This window comes from Mesoplodon bidens, assembly GCF_964165515.1.
Source record: "Mesoplodon bidens genome assembly, chromosome: 5".
In the NCBI taxonomy this organism is placed as follows: domain Eukaryota; kingdom Metazoa; phylum Chordata; class Mammalia; order Artiodactyla; family Ziphiidae; genus Mesoplodon; species Mesoplodon bidens.
In genome coordinates, this window is record NC_138161.1 from 3,542,920 (window position 1) to 3,566,235 (window position 23,316).

A 23,316-nucleotide genomic window follows, 5' to 3' on the forward strand; every position below is an offset into this window, starting at 1 on the left:
TTCCCAACCCCACCCATCCCCCAAGTCCATTCTCCACACTGCAGCCCCAGTGATGGGATTTCTTAAGGCTTGCTGCTTTCCCTCTGGTATCAATTTTCAGAGTAACGTGCTGGTTCCCTAGCGTTCCCGAACAGTGACCAGTGAGGCTGTGATCCACGGGTTTAAACATGTAAAAAATAAGTACAGCTTTTTTATATATGTATATATTTTCTGATGTTCCAAATTATCCCATCTTTTTCCAATGTAAGCCCCTTCAGTTACCTCCTACAGCTTTTAACACACTAGTAATCCTTGATAGCTTTCTTGCTTTCAGGTAAAATGAGATACTCCAGGCTCATATTGTTTATTTTCTGTGTCAAACCCAGACTTTGCCATTGATCCAAGGGGCTTTGATTCCAATGGGAAATGATATGTAGAAACCACTATCTAGGTGCTGTGTGCTCATTGCTACTGGTTGGTCACTGTTTCTAGCCTTTCCAATGGACAGGGATAAGAAATGTTTTCTCATAAAAATTTTTTTAAAACAAATTAACACTGATACCTCCAATTCAAATTTGGGATTACAGGGTATTTACTTTACTTCAAATTAATATTTGTATATCTCTTTTCTTACCCCGAAAATAATTTCCAAATGACAGTAACATAATAACTTATCATTTTATATATGTGTGTGTATGTGTGTATATGTATATATATATATAGTTTCAAAATAATATGAATATTACTACTAACAATACAAGTACTAAAAATTGTTTAAGATTTCTTTGTAGTTCCTTTGCCTTCAGGATTTATCCTACTAGGATAGATGTACAATCCAATTTGTTTTGAAGTCACTGGAAATAATAATTCTCTGTGCACTTAAGCCACCAATTCAATTCCTAGTTAGGTTCTTGGTTTTTTTTTTTTTGGCTGTGCTGGGTCTCTGTTGCTATGCGTGGGCTTTCTCTAGTTGCGGCGAGCAGGGGCTACTCTTCGTTCGTTGTGGTTCGTGTGCTTCTCATTGTGGTGGCTTCCCTTGCTGCAGAGCACGGGGTCTAGGTGCAGAGGTTTCAGTAGTTGTAGCCCACAGGCTTAGCTGCTCCGGGACATGTGGGGTCTTCCCGGACCAGAGATAGAACCCGTGTCCCCCTGCACTGGCACACAGATTCTTAACCACTGGACCACCAGGGAAGTCCTCTTTTCTTTTCTTTTTTTTTAAGTATAATTTCCATGTTATTGTGTTTTCAGAGAAGAGTATTTCTTCAGTCTTTAAGGACTTAGTTCCTTACTTGGGCTTTGGTGGAGGCCATGGGGCAGCACCCGCCGGTCTAAGTCAGGGTGAGAGGGTTCCAACCTTCCGGCTTCCCGAGAACCATTCGTGACTACCATGCTGTGCTCACACAGTAACGTACTTTCACATATAGCTTGGGAAGCACACAGGTGTCGAAAACACTTGCTTTGGAAAAGTCCCTGATGGCTTCGGCCTCTACTATGTTCCAAATGACGAACTTCTTAATGGGCTTATTCTTGGGCATGCATTGGGCACAGCTGGCTCGGCCCCTTTTGGCGTGACCATTTTTCCTTCTTGGTCATCTTGGAAGCAAGGAGGCAAGGGAGCCCTAGTTAGATTCTTTTGATTCATTTTGCTTTAATTTTTAGGTAGTCCTCCCCCCTCCTTTTAATTTAATTTTACTATAGAAGATACGTTTAGAAACCTAATCTATAACCCTGTCCCCTCTCCCATTTTAACTAGTCTGGGGTTTAAGCTTTTTTATCATAAGCAAATATTTATACACCTCTCTCAGATAAAAGTGCATGCTCTTCTCAGCTCTGGGCCTTCCTTTTCTCACTTACCGTATCCTAAAGATGCTTCACAGTAGGTTGTCATCACCTTCACTCCTGTTTACAGCTGCAGACTGAGTACTACAAGTGTAGCAGACTCAGTGCAGTTACTTAACCAGCCCCTCTGTGGACATGGGTGTGTTTCCAAGTCTTCAAAGGGATCTTCTGGAAACCCAAATCTGATCAAGACACACCCACTTAAAACCCTTCAGAGGATTCCTACGGCCTACAAGATACAGATCATAACTTGTAACGCAGCACGACTGTTCAGCGTGACTGGGTCCTTACTGCGCTCCTCCCTCCCTGCCCCCCATCACCCCACTCCCCACACCGCCAGCACACCAGGCCCTTCCAGGCTCTTCAGAGCCCTGGGCTTCCCTCAACCCCCAAAGCCTCTGAGCACAGTCCCCACCCCCATCTAGACTGGTCATCCTAATCCTCGGCCCCTCGCCCACTCCTGCTCCCTTGGACCATTCACATCAGTCATCCCCATCTTAGAAGAGCTGCCCCTGACCTCTGACCCACATCTCAGAGCAAAACATGCCTTCCTTTTACAGTCCTTCCTACAGCTGTAATCTTACATTATTCGGATGGGCCTTGCATTAACTTGTGCCTTTACTACTTCCTGGCAGGAAGGAGCCGTGTCTGTTTTTGTTCACCATTATACTCCCCACCACCAATGCAATGTCTGGTACACAGCAGGTGCACAGTAATTTTGTTAGTGAATGGTTGTTACATTTAACACAGTAAGTATCTGTTCCATGAAAGTCTGATCTAACTCACGCCAGTGCCTTTTCTTTTTTTTTTTTCTTTTCAGTGCCTTTTAAAAATGATAGATCTTGGGACTTCCCTGGTGGCACAGTGGTTAGGAATACACCTGCCAACGCAAGGGACACGGGTTCGAGTCCCGGTCCGGGAAGATCCCATATGCCACAGAGCAACTAAGCCCATGCGCCACAACTACCAAGCCTGCGCTCTAGAGCCCACGAGCCACAACTACTGAGCCTGCATGCCACAACTACTGAAGCCTGCACATCTACAGCCCGTGCTCCACAACAAGAGAAGCCATTGCAATGAGAAGCCTGTGCACCACAACGAAGAGTAGCCCCCGCTCGCCACAACTAGAGAAAGCCTGTGCACAGCAACGAAGACCCAACACAGCCATAAATAAATAAAATTTTTTAAAAAAAGAATTACTAAAAAAATTTTTAAAAGATAAATCTTGACTACCTTCTCCATTTCATCTAAAGTTGCTGGTCTGTACAAGTTTTCTACCTCCAAGTTCAATTCTTATTTATTTATTTAGTTGCACCGGGTCTTAGTTGCGGCAGGCGGACTCCTTAGCTGCGGCATGCAAACTCTCAGTTGCGGCATGCATGTGGGATCTAGTTCCCTAACCAGGGATCAAACATGGGCCCCCTGCATTGGGAGCTCGGGGTCTTATCCACTGCGTAACCATGTAAGTCCCTCCAAGGTCAATTCTGATCATTTATTTCTTCTTCATAAACTATCCACAGCTTTTCAAGTTTACTGCCATCAAATTGTAAATGGATGTTCTTACTTGTAAAATTTTCATATCTGTAGTCATATCCCTTTTTATTTATTTTATTTATTTATTTATTTATTTTTGGCTGCGTTGGGTCTTCATTGCTGCGCGCGGGCTTTCTCTAGTTGCTGCGAGCAGGGGCTATTCTTCATTGCGGTTCACGGGCTTCTCATTGCGGAGCACAGGCTCTAGGCACGCAGGCTCAGTAGTTGTGGTGCACGGGCTGAGTTGCTCCGTGGCATATGGGATCTTCCCGGACCAGGGCTCGAACCCATGTACCCTGCATTGGCAGGCGGATTCTTAACCACTGCACCACCAGGGAAGTCCCCATCTTCTTTTTCCTCTAAAATGTACTATGTATGGCTCTAGGGCTGTACAAAAACAGGCCGCAGTGGGACGTGGCCCATAGGCCTGTAGTTTGCCAACCCCAGGCCTAAAGTTTAGCTGTCCCAAGAGACATGTTATACTTGACAAATATAACCCCAGCTACAGTGCACTCTCTGACTCAGCTTTGGTGATGTCAAGTCTCTTGCACTTTTCACTTAATCCACATACACGCTGGTGCGGCCAGGCAGCTCCCTCCCTCCCAGGCTGCCACGCCCACCCAGCTAGGCTTCAGTTTCCCAGCAGGGCACCTCCCCAGCTGCTCTCAGAAGCTGCTCTAAGAGGTCCACCAATTCCACTAACCGAGAAACGCAAGAAATTCTGGGGTAATTTCAGTCTTAGTGGCTGTGAGAGCCGGTTATGGAGCCAGAAAAGGGCTGGGAGACAATACACACTATATCTCTGGATTTTAGGGGGCAGTTACTTATCTTTCCCAAAACATTTAATTGATGATCCTTTTCTAAACCAAACCTGTGTATTAATAAAGCTAAGAAAGCTGTCAAGGAACCCAAGACTCTCAAAATTCTATATTCAAAAAAACAGATCCTTTCCAAGACACCTTGCAGGACACCAGTTGTACGTCACTACAGTGCAATCAATTTTCATTCTGTGTGTGGGAGGGTTGAGGTGACTGCCACTCGAGAACACCAGTCAAATGTCCCCTGCCTTCTATCCTGGCTCCATGTCCCATCCCAGGGAGGTGTTCAGTCAAGAACTCATTCTGAGGAAAACGTTTATCAAGATATCACTTTATTTTTCAAGCAAGGTTTTGGGAGGTACCACTTGAAGCTTAATCTTCAAATAAAATCAGATGTTAAATCCTGTTAAAATCTATCCCCCCAAAATATTTCCAAGCCAACCACCTATGTCCACAAGAGACACAGCAAAATTCTAACAACAAAGGTGTTTAATGGTTTCAGAATCCATTTCAGTAAATTCTGAGCTGAATGGCCTTTCACAGCTGACAGAAGTTAAATTCACACCACAGCTTTGTTTTTAGGACCGTGACTATCACTGGCATCATTAAAAACTGGTATTTAAAACTTTCATGATATACTTGCTGTTAACGGTCAATGAATACGTTATAGGAAAAACAGGAACCCCAACCCTTCAAGGCAAGGGCTCTTTCATGGGACAATCTTTCTCCCTAGGGCACTGCTGAGCTCAGGGACAGACCACCATGGACGTAGGCCTGGCAGCACCATCCCTACCCTGATCGGGCTGGCGCTCAGCTTGGCAGCCCAGAGAATGATCAAATAAACGTGGGAAACAACAAGACCTAAATGCTTGAAAGGCTTCACGTTGGGCATGGCCAGAAGATAAAAGAGATTTAGGCAAATATTTAAAATGAGAAATGTGTCAATTTTGTAAATACATGAAAACATATGTAACAACACTGACTAAAAACACAACTCAAAGGAGCTGAACTGATGAATTTGTAAAAATTTATGCCTATCCCATTAAACTCGGGTTCCACACAAGGCATTTTGGGAAATGCCGTTCTAGGTCAGTACCTCTCGACCAGGGGGGATTTTTGTCCCCCAGGGAACACTTGGCGATATCTGAATACATTTCTGGTCGTCACAACTGAGGGTGGGGGTCCCTCTGGTGTCTGCTAAAATCCCACAATGCACAGGACACGAAGTACCCAGCCCCAAATGTCAGTGGGGCCCCAGCTTTGAACGCCTGCCGTAGAGGATCACAGGGGTGTTTCACTTAGGCTGCAATAAATTGTGCTGAAATAAATATTTGTTTTATAGGGTTCTTTTTTTTTAATTAATTTATTTATTTATTTTTGGCCGTGTTGGGTCTTCGTTGCTGCGCGCGGGCTTTCACCAGTTGCGGCGAGCAGGGGCTACTCTTCGTTGTGGTGCACGGGCTTCTCATTTCTCATTGTGGTGGCTTCTCTTGTTGCGGAGCACGGGCTCTAGGCGTGCGGGCTTCAGTAGTTGTGGCACGTGGGCTCAGTAGTTGTGGCTCGCAGGCTCCAGAGCACAGGCTCAGTAGTTGTGGCGCACAGGCTTAGTTGCTCTGCGGCATGTGGGATCTTCCCGGACCAGGGCTTGAACCCATGTTCCCTGCATTGGCAGGTGGATTCTTAACCACTGAGCCACCAGGGAAGCCCAAATATTTGTTTTAAAAAAAACTGTGTACAAACACATAACTGAACTTAGACTATCGCAAAGTTAAATTCCTGATTTTTAATGCAAAAAAAAAAATACAAACTTTGTTAAAATGTCTCAAACAACGTGTGACATATAGTGAGGGCTTGCCAAACTCTCGTGAAGGCGTTCTCTCTGAAAGTCCGATCAGACTGTTCAGGAAGCTGCGATCACAATTCCTACCATCCACAGTCCCTTCCGAGTGACCCCGCCCACCACTGCAGATCCTGCTGAAAGGAGCCCACCCCTCCCTGGGGAGAGCTCGGGTACCAGGAGCCCCTGGCGCCCAGGTCGGCACCTGGGGGACACGGTGGAAGGCGAGAGAGCTGTCACCCTGTCTCCAGGATGTGCGCTGGGAAACAGGAAGAGGATGAGGTGGGCAGAGCTGGGAAACGGAGAACCTGCAGGAGACAGCGTGCAGAAGCAGACAGTGTGCAGAAGCAGCCAGCGGTTAAGAGCAACAGTGGAAGCGAACGGGGAAGGTCAAGACCAGGGTGGCAGCCGGATCCCGCCAGGGCCCAAGCCGCAGTTCCATCAGCCCCGAGGCCCAGCACTACCCTGGGTCCCTAGATTCCTTTTTTCCTTTTTCCTGTGTGACCCTAAACCCCTGGACTTTAAGTCGGCCCGCTTCCTGCCGTCCTGGGGCCTGTCTACAACAGCCAGGCGTCCGTCAAACACAGACGCAAACGCTAAAAGCATTTCCCACCACGTGCCCTGCAGCCTGCCACCAACAAGGCTCTGCTAGGCCAGAGGTTACACCAAATGACACACACCGTTTGGGTGGCAGGGTCGCCCTGAACAGAAATAATCCCCCAGACAGGAGCACATCACCCCATACTGAGCAGCTCACCCTGAGGGGAGGGATGACAAAGCCTGCTGCTGGACCCGTCAGGACGAGCACACGCCAACACTGAAGGGAAGACTCAGGACAAAGGGCATCTGAAAGGTTCGCTGACTCACTGGCCCTCAATCCTGCCACGTGACTGACCAGTACTTTTCAAGACTCTGACGAAGCCGTAGGACCCTTTCCCCAGGGAATCCTAGACGGAGCGAAGCAGCCGCTCTGTCCCCTCCCCAGGTCCCCCAGACGCGTCCTCAGAGCCACAGTGCCTCTGCATCAGGAGTCTGAAACCACCTTGTCAGACGGCAGGTCTGCTGGGTCAGTACCAGGCCCTCTGTGAGTGAGACTCCCAGAAACAGTGACTAGACCAGTGGGGCTGACACACCGACACCAGGCACGGCTGCTGGCGAGGGCACCCAGCAGCTAGGCACCCTGTCCACTCGCTGGAGGGCAGACAACACGGCCGGAGGGGCCTCATTTGATGGGGGCCTTTGCAGCCAGGCCTTTCCGACCAAACAACCATGCCTCCCGGCCCCTGAATGTTTATTCTAACAATTTCCACACTGAACCTTTTCTACACTGTATTTCACTTTCCACATCTTCTTAAACAGATCGTACAAGACAGAACAGTAACCTATCACAGTTGTGAGTCATCACAACTGGTGTCAGGCAGTAAACCCACGTGGCCTCACCCCACTATGACCCCATACTGTGAAGCTCTGGGTTCCCTCGGCTGCACTGTTTTTACTTCATCACCCTTACCATCAGTATAAGCATTTGAGGAAGGAAAAAGGAGGCACATACATATTCCTACTAAGGGATGGGCTGAGAGTAAATAGCCTTCCAGTGCACAGGTTCTTAACTTGGTCTCTGTGAACCTGAATGAGAAAAAAAATCACATCTTTATTTGCAATAACATCTGGCTGAAATTTAACACTCATTCAATTCCACCGGTAGACATGAAATCCTGAAGAGCACCTGTGACTTCTTCATCACCCGAAACCACAGGTATTTTCACAAACCATTAGCATCATACACTCAAAAAGAAATTATTAGAGCCAGTGTTCAATCTGTTACTAAGTGAGCTACTAAAAAGCATGTAAAGAAATGTATCACCAGTTTGGTTCAGTATTTTGATAACTGTACTTCAGTGTAATAGGTTCTCTTCTTGATCCTCTCATTTTTTCTAAACGTTTGTAGGAGGAGTCTGGAGGCCAGCAGAGCGCCAGGAAAGGTCCCCTGAGGCGCATGATTTGCATCAGTCCAGAAGTTTCAAGGTTTTCTTCTAAACAGTTTCAATTAGTTTGAAACAAAAGCGAAAGTTATAACCAGAATGTTACCTTTCACTAATCCTAAGTAATACTTTCCTAAAGTTACAACACACTGATACGGAAATGTAAATGTAGTACACTAGAGGACAGCTGTTTACACCCAGTTCCATTAGTGCTGACACTTAAATCCTCAGCATAGAACGTTCATCTTCTGAGTCATACTTCACCTACCATAGTTCAATTCCCACTTGTAAATCTCCGAAGCAGGAAGAGTCCTTCCACTGCTGCCTTCCGAAAGCCCTGTGTCAGTCAATATCACACAACCGTGCATCGCTGATTCAACCAAATGCTGTAACTAAACGATCTACATACCACTCTCCACGCTCAGTAAATTAAGAAAAAAAATGATGCAAGGCAGATTTGAGTCAGTGAACCATCTTCCAAATGCATGTACAACTAGATTTGAGAGTATCACCAATAACTGTACTGGAAAAATTTTTACATTTCACTTCGATTCTTCCATACAATATTCAAAATACATTATATAAAATTATGTATTATATAAATACATAAATCCCTTTTCAATATGTCAGGAAAAATCATACAAGTATACCCAACGAAAGCTGAGGGTTTCATTTACCATAAAGTAGAAAGCACTCCCTTCCTAAGGAAAAACCAGTAGTTTCTATTAAAAACTAAGTCTTGGGATCAAGATTAATTTCAACCCCCTTACGAATGGCACATCTATCCTGGATGGTTGCAGGTATGCGATCAAATTTAATAAATGCATATTCGCGCATGTATAGGTATCCCCCCCGCAAGGATCTGTCTTCTGCCCTTACCCGCCCCCCCCGTCCGCCCCGCCCCCCTCCCCGGGACTCCGACCCCAGCAGCACGCACTGAGACGCATTCTAGGAGTCAAACTTCACGAAGGAGAACCTGGCTGGCCGAGGCTCGGAACCGCTAACAAAACAGCGTTTCAACAGCCCCGACGATGATATAAAGCAGACTAACGCTCCCTGCCTTTTCTGAAATGACTCACGATCTCTTTCTAAAGGAATGTGGAATTCCAGCGAGTGGCCAGACCGTGCTCGACGCGCCCAGGCCTCTACTTCACATCGGCCGTTTATTACTCGCGACGCATTTGTCACTCATTCCAGACACCGAGCACTAGGCTCCCACCCAGTCTCGGACTCGGCGGCAGCCACCGCACGGCCTCGGGGGACCCCCGAAGCACCCCAGCCGCCGCCGCCCCCACCCCCACGACGCCGGCCCCGCCCGCGCGCGCGCGCCCGCTCCCGGCCCCGCCCCCGCGCGCCTCCTCAGCCTGGGACCCGCCCCCGCCGCGCGCCCCCGCGCCCCCCGCCCCTCCCGCGCAGGGGCGCGCGCCGCGCTCCGAGAGGGACGGTTAGGAGCGCGCGCCTAACCACGGGCCCCGCGCGGCGGCGGCGGCGGCGGCGGCGGCGGAGCCTTCCAGAAATTTCCGCGTCCCTAAACCCACACCGAAAAACAAGCGGAGCGCGCCCTCGCGCCGGCCCGGCGGACAGCGCCCCTCCCCGCGGCCGCGGTTCCCCTCCCCCACCCGCGCCCCCTCCCCGCCCCCTGCCCCGGGCGGCGGGTCTGGCGCGGCCCTCCCGGGCGGCGGCAACCCGCGGAGACTCGGGCGGCGGCGGCGGGGCGGCGGCCGCGGCGCCTGCAGGCCGGCGTGATTGATAGTGACGGGGCGGCGGAGCGGCGGCGGCGGCAGAGCGGTTGAGTGACAGCTTACCTGGGTGCCAATCTTCATCACACTGACAAGCGGCTGCAGCAATCGGGACCCGCAGTGCCGCGCCCGCGTCCAACCGTCACGCCGACGCTGGGCCACGCGACACAGCCTCGCTCAATGGGAGGAGGGCGACGCCGACGCGCGCCTCATCAATATTCACATAGGGGGCGGGGCCTTCCGGGCCCGGGCCCCGCCCCGGCCCGGCGCCGCGACGGCCGGGGGCGGGGCCTGGCGCCGGGGGTGGAGAGTGAGCCGGGGGCTGGCGGCGGCCGGCCCCACCCCCGCCTCGCTCCCCAGTCGAGCCCCGCCCACGACCGCCGCGCCGCGGAGCGAGGAGAGGCCCACCCCGCTGGCCGCGAGCCCCGCCTCACTACTACGCAGCTGGGGGCGTGGCCTGATAGCGCCACGCCCCCTCCGCTCGCTCCTCAGCGGCCGGGGGAGGTGTGTGCTGGGGCTCCGGTGGGCGAGACCATCCGCGATGGTCCGGCAGGGAGGGCGGGCTGTACCATCCGCGGTAGGAGCCTCGGGTCCTCTTCGCGCGCCCGGGCGCCGTGGAGCCCGGGCAGCCCCGGGCTGCCCTCGGAGGCCGGGCCGTGCGGGCGTTTGGCGCCCAGCGTCCTACTCTGCGCAGCGCCCTCTTTGTGTACAGGTCCGCGGCAGCCCCTCGCTTTCTTCCCCGCGATGCGCACGTGCGTCCCGAGCGCGGCGGCTGTGCCCAGAGACCCGCCTGACCCCGGGCGCCCTTAGCCCTGGTCCGGGCTCCAGCCACCGCAGCACGCTCGTCTCTGGTCTCGCGCTCTGCCCTCAGGCACCTGTCCCCCGGTGATCCACGCAAGGCCCCGTCTGCAGGTGAAGTGGCCTCCCTTAGAGCGACCCGGAAAGTGTGGTCCGTATTTCAAGGTGGACTTTCAAAGGCGGTGCTGCCTTGCGCCCGCGGGCCCCGCCGGTGGCCGTGCGCTCCAAGACGTTAAGGGAAGGGCAGGCCTTCCCTAGTGCAGAGGAACGGGGCTTGGCCGACTGTCCATTTTTGCAGAAACCTTCCTCCTGTGTGGGATCGCTGTCTAGAGAAGGGCTCCCGCGCTGCTCCGGGAAGAAGCAGACCCAGGACGGGAACACGTGGCTGGAAGGTGCCTGGGGTGGGTTCAGTTGTGAACAGCTCGTCAGGACATCCCTCCTCTTAAGTCTTCAGCGTTCCACCAACACCAGGAAGCCACAGACAGTCTGTGTGGCCCTGCAGAACGGCTCTGTTTTCCAGAGAGTAGGTTGTAGCAGCGCTTGGGCTCAGGGGAGGCCAGTGAGCCACTGACCAGTGGAAAGTTGGAGGGAGGGGACCCCAGAATCTCAGTGATGCAGACCGGCTACCGATATGTGCAGGGCCCAGTGCAACATGGAAATGCACGTCCCTTGTTCAAAAGGTGTTAAGAATTTTAAGGCAGGGACAGCAGAGCATTATACGAAGCTCGGGCCCAGCCGTCTGCACTGGTCACAGGCGCGGTGCAGCAGCCGTGGCCTCACTGGCATCATTCTGGTGCTGGCCCAGGGCTGAAGCTTTCACCTGGTTCCCATCAAGTGTGTGGGCAGCAGCGTTCTCGGACCAGGAAGACCTGGGGGTCAGCCCCCTGATAGCCAGGTACACGTTACCGGGCAGGTGAGGCCCAGGCCCTGCGCCCCAGCCTGGCCTCTGCGCCTGGTCTCCTCTTCCCGTGGCCCCCATGATCCGCCCGCTCTTTCTTTTCTCTTCTCTACAGGGCCATCTCCGGAAAAGAGGAAGAGCTGCAAGTGCCGTCAGTGATCCCCTCCAGGTTTGCGGCTCTAAGGCTCACACAGTTGGGGGCCCTAGTATTGGCACCCGGGTGGTTTACTAACAGAAAAGGAACGTTTGTGCACAAGCAGCTCTTCTGAGTACTTTCCTTCCAATTTCTTTTTTATAACGATTTGCTACTATTTTCCCAAGGACCACGTCTAGGTGTGTGACATGAAAAGCCTCATATAATTGTTTATAGAACTGTCCAGAAGACAGCAGATGCTGTGAGGCCAGGAGGGGAGAGCATAATAGGTGGGCACAGGCAGGGAGGCGGGGGAACGCTTTGAGGGACCCACAGGAAAGGCAGAAAGAACTCTGCCAAGGCGCCGGCCAGCCTGACAGAGCCCCGCTCTGTGCAGCCCTGTCTCAAGCTGGAGCGGGTTGGGGAGAATGTAGGAGAAAGGCGAGCCTTGGACCCTGCCTGGCGGAGCTTATGAGCCAGTGCACAAAGCCTGTGGTAGCCTAGATGGGGTGCAGGGAGCTTCACTGTGTGGGGGACATTACGGGGTGAAGGCTGGAGGAGGTGACGGGGGCAGGCAGGGCTTGGGCCATCCTCAGAGGATGGCTGGGATCTGGGGCTTTGGTAAGAAAAACGAGTGAGAAAAACACCTAAAAATAAGGGCATGTCTCTTGGCTTGTTATGGCGGCCAGTGTGGCTGATGTGTAAGCTGCTTCAGTTTGCATAGGTGAGCAGGAAGTCACCAGCGATGAGTAGGGGATGATCCTTTTGAAAATATGTCAGACCTCATCACTGCTGTGCTCAACCCCTCTGAGTGTTACCCATCTCATTCAGAGCAAAAACAAAGTCTATGCAGAGCCCCTGAGGGTCTCCCGGATCTCTCTCCCCTCTGCACTTCTGACCTCAGCTCCCACCACCCTTCCCCTCACCCACTCTGTTCCAGTCTGCCACCTTGCGGCTCCTTGCTCTCTGCAAGCATGATTCAGCCTCAGGGCCTTTGCACTGCCTATTCCCTGTGCTTGAAGCACTCTTCCCAAAGATATCTGCATGGCTTTCTCCCTCCCTCCCTGAAATCTTTCTCAACATCACTTTCTCAGAAGAGGTTTAAAATTGCAAACTCCCAACCCATTCCCTATCCTCCTCACCCTGCTTCCTCCTCTGTGGTACTTGTGTAGATACATGTAACATATGATGTGACCGTATAACCACGTAACTTGTTTATTATGTCTATCATCCCACACTCCCACCCCCAACACACACACACATAAACACTAGAATCTACTCTCCAGGAGAACAAGAATTTTACTCTGTTTTGTTCACTGATGTATACCGAGCCCCTGTACTAGTGCCTGGCAAGTAAATATTTGTTGAATGCCTGAACGAGTGCTTCTGAGGCATGGTGTATTGGTTATCTATTGCTTCATAACAAATTATCCCAAACTTAGTGTCTGAAAACAACATACATTATCTCAAATATCTGTGGGTCAGGAATCCAGGTGTGTCTTGACTGGGTCCTCTGCCTCAGGGCCTGTCACAAGTGGCCTTCACGGCTGGGGTCTCATTTGAAGGCTTGACTGGGGAAGGATCCATTTCCAAGCGCACATCGTTGTGGGCAGATGGACTGAGGGCCTCAGGTCCTTGCTGGCTCTTGGCTGGAGGCCCCTTCAGTTTCTTGCCACATGGACCTGTTCAGAGAGGAAAACAGCAGCTTGCTTCATCCAAGCCAGCAAGGAATAGAGTCTGCTAGGCAGACAGAAGTTACACTGTTATGTAAAGTAATCCCAGAAGCATCTTCCCATCACCCTTGTCTATTCTATTGGTTAGAAGCAAGTCTCAGGTCCTGCCCACACACAAGGGGAGGGGGTCACAGGAAGACACAAACACCAGGAAGAGAGGATCCCCCAGGACCATCTTAGGGCCCACCCAAGTGGTATTTCTTTTTCTGTGTAAAAGAGAGCACTGTGGTGTAGTCAGAAGAGCCCTGGGCTTGCAGTCCGCAGTGCTGGGGGTGGAGTCTGGCTTTGCCACTTGCCGTGTGAATGTGGATGAGGGCACTTGACCTCCCTGAGATCCAGCTCCCTGCCTTCAGTGGGGACTGTCGTACATCTCTCAGGGGATTCTGCAGAGGAGGCAGTGAGCTGCGTGTGGAAGGCTCCCAGCACACAGTGCGTGCCCAGGGCCGAGACTGGAGGACCCGCGGGTCATCATGCCTGAGCCCCGTTTTTCTTAATTGTGTAACTTTTTTATTATGAAACATTATCTATCTGCAAGGAAGCAGATAGCATATACGTACATTTATATAATAATAAAAGGAATATAAATACTATTTCCCAATCTTGGGAGATAGAACAATGCTATTACCTTTCAAACCCACTGTCCCCTTTCTTAAATGCTTTTCTTTTTCTCTAACCAGAAATAAACATATCCTGACTTCTGTTTTTTGTTTTGTAATTCCTTTGCCCTTCCTTATAGTTTTACCATCTAGGTTTGAAATCTCAAATAATATATATATTTTACTTTTCACTGTTTTAAAACAATATTTGAATTTTATTGAGTCTTGTTCTTTTAACCTAATCTTTGGTTTGAGACATCCATTTATGAGTCTGCACAGTACTGAGGTTCACTCGTTTTTAGGGCTGTACACTATTCCATCTGTATAACCACTGTTTATCCAATCTACTCTTTTTTTTTTGACATCTTTATTGGCGTATAATTACAATGTTGTATTAGTTTCTGCTGTATAACAAAGTGAATCAGCTATATGTATACATATATCCCATATCCCCTCTCTCTTGCATCTCCCTCCCACCCTCCCTATCCCACCCCTCTAGGTGGTCACAAGGCACTGAGCTGATCTCCCTGTGCTATGCGGCCGCTTCCAACTAGCTATTTTACATTTGGTAGTGTATATGTGTCCATGCCACTCTCTCACTTCTCCCAGCTTACCTTTCCCCCTCCCCGTGTCCTCAAGTCCATTCTGTAGTAGGTCTGTGTCTTTATTCCTGTCCTGCCCTTAGGTTCTTCATGACCTTTTTTTTTTTAGATTCCATATATATGTGTTAGCATACAGTATTTGTTTTTCTCTTTCTGACTTACTTCACTCTGTATGACAGACTTTAGGTCCTTCCACCTCACTACAAATAACTCAATTTCGTTTCTTTTTATGGCTGAGTAATATTCCATTGTATATATGTGCCACATCTTCTTTATCCATTCATCTGTCGATGGACACTTAGGTTGCTTCCATGTCCTGGCTATTGTAAACAGTGCTGCAAGGAACATTGTGGTACATGACTCTTTTTGAATTATGATTTTCTCAGGGTATATGCCCAGTAGTGGGATTGCTGGGTCATATGGCAGTTCTGTTTTTAGTTTTTTAAGGAACCTCCATACTGGCTGTACAAATTTACATTCCCACCGGCAGTGCAAGAGGGTTCCCTTTTCTCTACACCCTCTCCAGCATCTTATCCCATCTACTCTTAATGAGATTTGGACTGTTCTTTCTTTGCAAGGATTATAGACATGATATTAATATTCTTTTGCATGTCTCCTGGGGTACACTGCAAGAATTTCTCAGGGGTGTGCATCTAATTAAGAATTGTTGGATCGTAAGATATAATGAGTGGCTAAAGCAACTCCCAGATGAAGTTGCCATTAAATAACGTGGGGAAGGCTCTGGCAGAGATGGTATTTGGGGGAAATTCAAAAGTTCAGTTTTGTGCATGCTGATTTTGAGGTATTTTCAAAATGACTTCTGAGAATAACAAGTGAGTGTTTTGTAAACAATTTGGAGTTTGTGAGAGAGGTTATAGGTAGAGATACAAATTTGGGACTTGTATCAATCAGGAAGATTTCAAGAGCAGTTTAATAAAAGTACTATTTTAGGGCTTCCCTGGTGGCGCAGTGGTTGAGAGTCCGCCTGCCGAGGCAGGGGATACGGGTTCGTGCCCCGGTCCGGGGAGATCCCACATGCTGTGGAGCGGCTGGACCCGTGAGCCATGGCCGCTGAGCCTGCGCGTCCGGAGCCTGTGCTCCACAACGGGAGAGGCCACAACAGTGAGAGGCCCGCGTACCGCAAAAAAAAAAAAAAAAAAAAAAAGTACTATTTTAAAAAGATACTTAAGTGTCCAGGGGGAGCAGTTTAGTAAAAGTACTATTTTAAAAAGATACTTAAGAATCCAGGGGACTAATTAACAACAGACCACTGTGAACTCCTAGGCTGAAGGGAAAGGGAGTGGGACCAGTCACTAGGACGCTGGAGGAAGATGTGCTTTCCTACCTTTCTATCTATCTACTTTCTCTCTCTCTGTGTCTCTATTTCATGGCTCGTGGTTTTGTTTTTATTTAATGTTATTTTAAAATTTTTTTTAAAAAATTAATAATAATTTTATTTGTTTACTTTCACCTGTGTCAGCAATTTGGGGTTTTTTTGTTTTGTTTTTGGGGGAGTTTTTTGCCACAGCTTATTTTATTTATTTATTTACTCTGTACAGCAGATTCTTATCAGTTATCTATTTCATACATATTAGTCGTGTACATGTCAATCCCAGTCTCCCAGTTCATCCCACCACCCCCCCCCCCGGAGCCCTGGTTTTCTAAAGAGGACAGTTCGAACAATTAAGTCTCTAAAAGGTCAGGGTGGGAGACACTGCCCCTAGCTGGGACAGTTCCTCCTCAAGGATCCCAGCACAACGCAACAGGGAAATGGCAGCCATGGCCAATGTTAAAAAATAATGTTGACCAAAGAAAGAATTGTGACTCTCAGGCAGACATGCAATCAGCAGGTGGCAAACAGCTTCCTGAGCTTGTTAACTGAGTGAGGGAACTGGTAAGACGTTGCAGCCAGTTCAAAGGAAAATGCAAAGAACAGACACCTATATAGGCAGGAATATTGGCGTGAACTTGCAAATTGTGCAAATCTGGCTCTGGGTGGGAGGATTTGGGGACCATGGGGTGAGGGTTGTCCCTCCATCACAGAGTCCATAGACAAAAATAATTTGCATCGTTACCCGTTCTCTACAACTGTAAGATAGGTCAAAGGCAAGGAAAAGCTAGAATCAGATAACCCAGAAGGGTGAGCTCTAAAGAATGCATAGTTGCCCACTGGAGACACCCAGCCAACGTTTTTGTTTATTCCAGGTGTCCTTACACCAGGTGTATTACTTTGCTAGGGTGACCATAACAAAGTGCCACAGACTGAGTGGTTTAAACAACAGAGTTATTCTCTCTCAGTCTGGAGGCCAGAAGTCCAAGATCAAGGTGTCAGCAGGGTTGGTTCCTTCTGAGGGCTGTGAGGGAGAATCTGTCCCAGGCTCTCCCCTAGCTTCTGGTAGCTTGCTGGCAAGCTTTGGCATCCCTTGGCTTGTAGACATACCACCCTGATTTCTGCCTTCGTGGTGTTCTCCCTGTGTGCCTTTGTGTGCCCAGTTTCCCCCCCCCTTTTTAAGGGTATCAGTCAGATTAGATTAGGGCCTACCCCAGTGACCTCACTGTAACTTGGTAAAGACCCTGTATCTCCAAATACAGTCACAGTCTGAGGTCCTGGGGGTTAGGACTCACCATATGAATTTTGCGGGGACACAATGCAACCCTCACACCAGGAAATCCTACCCTGGAAACACAGCTGGCCAGGCAGAATTGTGAGGTGGACTAGGGCCTGAGCTCTGGTCACAGCATCAAATCGCACCAGGTGCGTGCTGTGTGGGTCCCTTCGCCACCCATAGGTCGGCGTGGTCCCGTGGCCATTTTATGATTGGTCACCACACCTCCAAACCAAGGCCTCTCCTGGCCAGTGGGCTCCAGCCCTGGCACCAGAATGGCTCGGCTTACTTGGGGTGACTCTCTGTCCCTAACTGAAAATCTCCTCATCAGGAAAATGTTGATTGAGGCCTTCTGGGGGCGGGGGCGCTGCAGTGGCCCTTGTCTCCCAGGCTTGCCTCCTGGCCAGGCATGCTCCCCTGAGATGAAGCCAAGGATACCAAACACCAGTCAAAAGAAGCAAACAAACAGCAGATGCTACAGTGAAAAGCCAACTTCCTCTTGGTTTTATCCTGACCTTTTATTAACCAAGGTTTTGAACTAAGTCTTATTTACATAAACACGTTCCCTGATGCAATCTTATGTTTTTAGGCCGTGAAACCAATTTTCTCTTTATCATTTTCAGGCACCCAGAGCCTTAACTGAAATACCGGATCGTTCCGTAGATTTTTCCTACATTAAACTATATTGTCCAGTTAAAAAAAAAGAGTATGAAACACCGTGCTAGAGGACAACGATTCCTGGCTCTCCCCTGACTGCACAGCCTTTGGACAACTTTGCCAGTGAAAGAGCTTTGTTCCAACCACCTGCCCCAGTGCAGCTGTGTCGATGGCACGAAGCTTCGTCCCGCAGCTCCTATTTCACAGCGGTCCCCTCTCCCTGGTCTCTTTGCGGGTCACACCATGATGGCTGCCCACCCCTCAGATGGACCACAGGTTCTAGAGTTGGCTGCTCCCGAGGAGAGCCGGGTGGCGACTTTTTTGAGCGGGCCCAGAACAGACCCCCTCGGGCCACGCAGCTGCAAGCGGCACAGTGACCCAGCTGCTCGCTTGCAACCAGCGACTTTCCCAAACCAGCTGCTGCTTCAGCTTCCTTTGTGATCGGGCCAGTTTCTAAATTGGGTAACGGTCAAGAGGCATGGTCTGTGATGTCATGTATGTAAAAATCTGTTTCTCGTTGAAGTTACAAAAGTAATGACAACACGAGCTTTCACTTTGTTCTGATCGCTGCCACCGGCGTAGGGGGTCCAGGGTGGTGGGTGGATGAAGCCCACCTCTGCCCGAAGAATCCAGCCAGGCTGTGCATCCACTTCCTGGTCTGAGAAACGGAACTAATAAGCAGAATACAACGTCTCTTTATTGTTTGCTATGAAGAGTGATCTGATTTAAACATGACTCGAAGGCCCCTGCTTATTTTACCAAGCACGATGTCCTCAGCGTTCCTCCACGTTGTAGCAGGCGACAGGACTTCCTACTCTTTTAAGGTTGAATAATATTCCATAGTCTGGATAGACCACATCTTGTTCATCCATTGACCTTTCAGTGGACACTTGGGTTGTTTCCACCCCTTGGCTAGTGTGAGTAATGCTGCTCTGAACACGGATGTACAAATACCTGAGTTCCCGCTTTTAGTTCTTTTGGGTCTATACCCTCGTGGGTGTGCGGCAGTATCAGTGATTTGTAAGACTCCTTTGCTTCCCAATTTCTTTAGCTGACTTTCTCTCCCCTCCTACATTATGAAATACTTAAGAGGTTAAATGTATAAGATAAAGAAATTCCTAAAAATGAGGAATTAGGAAGTTTAGACTTATATTTCCCAGAGGGATTGGAATGAGCCCCTTTTTTTAATTTTTATTTTTTTTGCGGGACGCGGGCCTCTCACTGCTGTGGCCTCTCCCATTGCGAAGCACAGGCTCCAGACACGCAGGCTCAGCGGCCATGGCTCACGGGCCCAGCCTCTCCGCGGCATGTGGGATCTTCCCGGACCGGGGCACGAACCCGTATCCCCTGCATCGGCAGGCGGACTCTCAACCACTGCGCCACCAGGGAAGCCCAGAATGAGTCCCTTTTTACCACCCTGAATTCTCCCAGTCAGAGCCTGCCCTGTCCCACTTCTCAGCTGGCTTTGGGTTCATGAAAACATATACAGTATTAGAAATTAAGACTAAAAGATTGTTTTTAAAAGATTTTTATTCATTCATTTAAACTTACAATAAGAAACCGATTCCATGTTACTCAACAATAAATAACTTTATGAAAAATCATTATTTTCAAAAAATGATTAGTGAGAACAAGGGATTTGTTTCATATTTTTGCAGATCTCTTTAATGTCTGGCTTGATAAAAGACAGCTGGATTCTCATAGCTGCTTCTGTGTTCAGTCTCTTGTAATATATTGTTTTAGTTGATGTCTGTGAAGAAAATTTGACCTCCCAGGCATGTGTAGCAGGAAAATGGAGGAGCGTTTATATAGGTTCTCCACCAAAACTGACACGTGAATGTTCCTTACAGGTTCATTGCAACGTGGACTCCAGCAGCACTGCAATGTACCTTTCCTGCTGTTAGAGTAAAACCCACTGGGCTCTCTGGCACTTTGGATGGATCTATTACCCACACATGATTTTATAACATGGCCATTTGGTCATTTGGAAAATATTAATTCACTGAATTGTGCAGTTATTCCAAATGTTGACCCATTTCACTAGACAATATTAAAAATCACATTTGTGCGGGATGTAAATTGGAGCAGCTAGTATGGAAAACAGTAAGGAGACTCCTCAAAAAATTAAGACTAGAACTACCATATATGATCCAGCTATTCCATATCTGAGTATTTATCCAAGGAATACAAAAACACTAATTTGAAAAGATAGATGCACCTCAATGTTCATAGCAGCAGAATTTACGATAGCCAAGATACGAAAACAACCTAGGTATCCATCAACAGACGAATGGATAAAGATGGTGATATATATATGTACCATTATGTCCCCGTGAAAAGGCAAGGACCATCTTAGTATTATTAGAACAGTAGGTTTTTTTAAATATCAGTTATCTTTTAATTGAAGTATAGCTGATTTACACTGTTGTGTTAGTTTTTTTTGTTTTTGTTTTTGTGTTTTTTTTGCGGTACACGGGCCTCTCCCGTTGCGGAGCACAGGCTCAGCGGCCATGGCTCATGGGCCCAGCCGCTCCGCGGCATGTGGGATCTTCCCAGACCGGGGCACGAACCCGTGTCCCCTTCTTTGACAGGCGGATTCTTAACCACCACGCCACCAGGTAAGCCCAACTGTGCTTCCTTTTAAAAGAGAGAGACAACGCACTCAGGCCAGAGGAAGACAGAGGCAAGAGCTGTGAGATGACCCAGTGTGTGCAGCTGGCACTGGGCATGGGCTCAGCTGCATTGGGTCAGGACAGGATTTCCTGGGCTTCGGCACCTGGGATGGTTAGTTTCCTGTGTCAGCGTGGCTGTGCTGGGGTGCCCAGTTGTGTGGTCAAATACCCGTCTAGATATTGCTATGAAGGTATTTTTCAGATGTGATTAACGTTTGAATCAGCTGACTTGGAGTAAAGCCGAGCACCCTCGTAATGCGGTGGGCCTCATCCGACCAGTTGAAGGCCTTTAGAGAGAAGACGGAGCTTCCCTGTGGAGGAAGGAATTCTCCCAGCCGACTGTTTACCAGAATTTCCAGCTGCCAACCTGCCTGAAGACTTCAGGCTTGCCACTACCCACGTGGCATGAGCCACTTCCTTAAAATCAATCTCTCTCTGTCTCTATGTCTGTCTCTCTCTATGTGTGTGTCTGTATCTATCTATCTCTCTCTCTCTCTCTCTCTCTCCCTCCATCCTATTGGTTCTGATTCTCTGGAGACCCCTGTTTCTGTCTCTAGTTAGGCCCTTAGAATGGCACGTTGAGGCCACCACGAGAACAGGCAGCCTCCACTTACTTGCTGCACCATCTCGTCCTTCCCTACTGCGGATGGCAAGGCGGCCATGGGAGGACCCTGGAAGCCTCAGGTCCAGGTCCTTCCTACAGGGATGATACAGCTGAGGCTCAGCCTCAGAAGACGTGCTTTCAAGTCCTGCTTCCTCTCTGCCCACAGCCATCAGTGTCCTTGGGAAGGGTGCCCTCCTGCCTGGAGGGGCTCTGGCTGCCCACCTGGCTGAGGAGGAGTGGGGGGTGGGTGGGTAGAGAGGATGAGGAGGGACAGAGAGATGGTGGCCTGGCTGCGGGCCCCTCTCCCACCCCTGCCCGCCGGCCGGCCGGCTGCACTGGACTTTGCAGGGCCTGGGGTCTCTGTGGCTCATCGGGGAGGCTGATGATGGAGGCCCAAGGGGAGAGGGAGGCGGAGCTGGCACGCTGTCCTCCTGCCCCCGGGACGGCTCGAAATTAGCACAGAAAGGAGCATTAAAATGAAAAAACCCCCTCATTCTTGGCTCTTTTCCTGATCTTGCTGAAATGAATGTTTACCATCTCTTGACACAGAGAACAGAGCTGCTGCTTCTACAACATATTTTCAATGAGAAGAAAAGAAAGAACCAAGCCTGGCTGGGTGGTGGGCTGTGCCACCCTCTCGCTGCCCGTCGGGCTGGGTGGCCTCTTGTTTGGCTGCATCACCATGTATGACATTATCTAAATGCACTTTTATTTTTTTTTACTTTATGTTTTTAACATCTTTGTTGGAGTATAATTGCTTTACAATGGTGTGTTAGTTTCTGCTGTATACCAAAGTGAATCAGCTATACATATACATATATCTCCATATCTCCTCCCTCTTGCGTCTCCCTCCCACCCTCCCTATCCCACCCCCTAGGTGGTCACAAAGCACCGAGCTGATCTCCCTGTGCTACGTAAATGCACTTTTAGATCATGCAAATCAATGCACTTCTCTTACGTGCAAATTTTAGTCAGGATCAGTGGAAAGATTAAAGAATAGATTTGTTACCCGAAAACAGAAAGTGCTCATGTAATTAGAGACCTGGAAGGAAACCCTGGGTCCTTTTATGGGAAGTTAAAAATGTCTGGACAAGTTGAGGGCTCTCAGCAGCCCCGAAGGGCCATGAAGCTGGGGCCGGGCCCTCATCCCGGCCAGTGCTCTTCACGGCTTAACTAACTGGGCGACCTCTTTTACTGCCTTCAGAGTGAACAAAGAACACAAACGCTTCCCTAGTAAAGATTCAGAAGGCTTGTAACAATGGGGTGGAATCACGTAAAATTAGCTAAGCTTTTGCCAATTGTATGTAAAAGTTTTCAAAGCCTTTAATAAAGCATTTCTTACTTATTCTGATTCCGCTATAAGCTTATCTACAGCATCTTATTATCTCACGGCCAAAAGGTTTGCTAACTAAGATAAGCTTCCACTCCTGCCTTGTTCCAATCCTCAGCCATCCTGCATTCCCAAAGAGACGTTAGCCTTTTTTAAAAATTAGGGGGCTTCCCTGGTGGCGCAGTGGTTGAGAGTCCGCCTGCTGGTGCAGGGAACACGGGTTCGTGCCCCGATCCGGGAAGATTCCACATGCTGCGGAGCGGCTGGGCCCGTGAGCCATGGCCGCTGAGCCTGCGCGTCCAGAGCCTGTGCTCCGCAACGGGAGGGGCCACGGCAGTGAGAGGCCCGCGTACCGCAAAAAAAAAAAAAAAAAAAAATTAGGGAGGCCTTGAGTTACAGAGTAATTTGGGGTACATTTTTGGCTCATTTTCAGCAAAAGCCACGTCACCTTTCTCCACGATTATCATTTCTCAAAACAGCTGTGGGTCCCTGTCACCCAGGCCTGGAAGAATAAACTGCTTCCCCCTGCATCAGCCAGTTCGGCAGCTCACACAGACTAACGCACACCCTGACCTGGGAGGGGTGCTCTTGATAGAACCGTGAGGCGTTCTTTTCCCTTCAGGGTTTTTTTTCTTGCACCAATCTTTAGCTGATGATCTGTCTCCTATCACAGAAAGCTCAGGGGTTTGTAGGAAGCCAACGACATCTTCTCAAACATGCATCTTTCCAAGCAGGGGCAGGTTGGTTGATCTGCAAGGACGTGCCTTCCTCTGCTGCACGCACACCGATGCTCTGTGTGTGGCCGGCCACGCTTGGTAGCCTTGGTGTTGTGATGAGCATGGTTTCCTGGATGTATTGGCCTCTCCCGCAGGCTCATGAATCCCCACCGTGAGTCAGGCTGGTGGGAATTAACCAGCTGCTGCAGCTTGTTTTTATTCTGTGTGCTCATCTGCCTCTGGG

The 23,316-nt window shown here is 49.4% G+C and overlaps 1 protein-coding gene across 3 annotated transcripts in view; it reads right to left on the minus strand.

Annotated features, from left to right (window-relative positions):
• The window catches only part of PKNOX1 (PBX/knotted 1 homeobox 1), a 45,947-nt gene extending 36,039 nt beyond the window's left edge, over window positions 1-9,908 (minus strand). For all 3 annotated transcript variants that reach the window (XM_081234919.1, XM_081234917.1, XM_081234918.1), the window contains exon 1: window positions 9,794-9,908. The gene's annotated coding sequence lies outside the window, so the exon portion shown is untranslated. The remainder of the gene's footprint in view (window positions 1-9,793) is intronic.
• Window positions 9,909-23,316: the final 13,408 nt, after the last annotated feature.